Below are 2,652 nucleotides of genomic sequence, written 5' to 3'. Positions count from 1 at the left end.
GATCATCCACCCTCTAATCATCAAACATACCAAATTGAAGTCAGCTAGCCTCAGTCATTTTAATTCTATTTAAGGTTTAACTTAACGTCTGGAAACTATACAGGACAGGCCACCACCGGGTGGTGGTTCAAGTTTCATGGCAGGTTCATGGCCTGCGGCTCATGCAGCATTATATCGAGACCACCGAAAGATGGATCTATTTTTGGTGGCCTTGTTTGTACGCTGTAGCGGCTGTACAGAAAACTCGAACAGACTCTAACAGAAGCTGGTACCCAATCAGACCTCAGTGGATCTGTGGACATTGTCTGGAAGTGAATTTGGCGCCCGGAATCTGTGAAGCGGATGTCATTCTCATTAAGAAGGTTTTGGTGAATGTTTTCGTTATTCTGCAATTCATTGTTTACAAGAGCGTTGGAGTGGAAGGCCAGATGTTTCCCAGCAACCTCAGGAATTAGAAATGCATCAGTTTCCACCACACACACACACACACACACACACATACGTATATATAAATGTACATGTATATATGTGCGTGTGCGTGTGTATAACTGAATCAAGAAGATACGGAACGTGATGAATATATGAGTAAAGTCAAATACTACGAAGGAAAGAGAAACAATGGAGTGGTGCCAGGCCTGTCGAGTTACTTAGAGTGTGCTAAGTAAAGGACAGTGAGTCGAAAGGCCTATTACAACACCATTCTTTTTTTTCTCTTTCCTGCGTGTCATTTGTCTGTATATATATATATATATATATATATATATATCTAGATATATATATATATATATATATGGTATATATATATATATATATATAATATTATAGTATATATATCATATTATTTTAAATTTTTTTATATATTATATATATATATATTTTATTATGTATGTATATATATATATATAATAAATATATATATATAATATATACTATATATATATATTATATATATATATCTATAAATAGTATGTATATATGCATATTATCACGATAAAGAGAAAGACTTACGGAGAAACTTTTAGTAATTTTTTTCACAATTCTAAATCCACCACGAAAAACCCGACGGGGGTGGGGCGGGGGTTGGGGGAAAGAGTTTTATAGTTTCAGAAATATCTATTGTTCATGGTCCTAACTTCAGGGTTGGGCTATGGCCGTTGATTACTGTTATTGCTGGTATTTGCCTTCAATTGCTACCATAACCGGACGGACGAATCTGGGGGTGTGACAGTTACCAGATGAAAGTTTGACATTATAATTATATATATATGAATATATGTATATAATATAATATATATATATATATATATATATATATATATATATATATACTATATATATATATATATATACACACACTACACACACACACACTACACACACACACACACACACACACATATATATATATATATATATATATATATATATATATATATATATATATATATATATATATATATATATATATATATAAAGGAGTTGATGATGATCCAAGAATCCTATTCGACGCCAAATACCTTAAAGGATTTTATAGATTATGAATAGGTTAGCTCGAGACTGATTCTGAAAGTTGTTTTAAAGCGTTTGGAACTGAATTGAGGTGCCTCTGAAATTCGTCAAAAATATATATGAAAATATATATCCAAAGGCTTAACACATCTCCAGATTATATTGGTAATATTAGGAACAGATTGGCTGTCAAGCAATTCTGAAAAATGTTTCCATGTAATTAGAACCAAATAGCAGTTCCTAAGTATTGCCCTTCCCACAACCCTTCCCCTCCGGAAAATAAAGGAAATAATGAAAAAGCTAAATTAGCAGAGGAGCACCTTCAGTGAAGAAGATGGCCGCAAATCACAGGGGATTAGTAAGATTGCAAGAAAGTGCCATTTCCGGGAGATAGAGCTTAATATCCAGGATTCTCGCGGATTTCCGCACCGAGCTCTGAATACTGAAGAGAGGTTTTACTCTTTCTGCTAAATATATGATCCTGTAAAAGGAATGACTAGTGATTTAAAAGCGTGGAATATAAAATTGAGGCCAAGGGCCAAGCGCTCGAGCGTATGAGGTCATTCGGCGCTGAAAGGGAAATCGAGAGTGAACATTTCTCAAAGGTGTAAAGGGAGGAAAACCCCTCAAAGCAGTTGCACTGTGAAGCAAGTATTGTTAAGAGAAGGTGGAAAGTCAAATGAAAGAAAGAGGATGGGAGTGAAGGTGCTCTGAAAGCAACGAGAGTGGGTCGCAGCTATGGGTCGAAGGGACGCTGCAGGGAACCCTCAGTAATGCGTGCGTACAGTGCGCCAAAACCTAATCAATTTGATTCTATTTTTTATGCTAGCTTGCCTTAAAGTTTGATATCCACCTCGGAGAAAATCCAACAGACGCACTCAAGCATACGTGACAAATTCAAGTCATTATTTTGCCATTCTTTCACCTGCAAATATGTGTCGTTGAGAACAGCCACCAGTCTTTTTAATAGGGGCAATTCAAATCGTAATCTGTTCCTGAATATTACTTTAATCGTTCGTTTTGAAGCGGTTGGCTGATTGTATCCGGAGCTTCTTTGAAAGTTCGGCTCCGTAAATTGATTCAAGAAACAGCGAATTTTCCATTTTAGTAATTCTCTAGGAAATGATGATGAAAATAGTATTA

The sequence above is a fragment of the Macrobrachium nipponense genome, chromosome 1 (genome assembly GCF_015104395.2).
Source record: "Macrobrachium nipponense isolate FS-2020 chromosome 1, ASM1510439v2, whole genome shotgun sequence".
Taxonomy (NCBI): Eukaryota; Metazoa; Arthropoda; class Malacostraca; order Decapoda; family Palaemonidae; genus Macrobrachium; species Macrobrachium nipponense.
The sequence above is the reverse complement of the archived record's forward strand: the minus strand, read 5'-3'. Positions refer to the sequence as shown.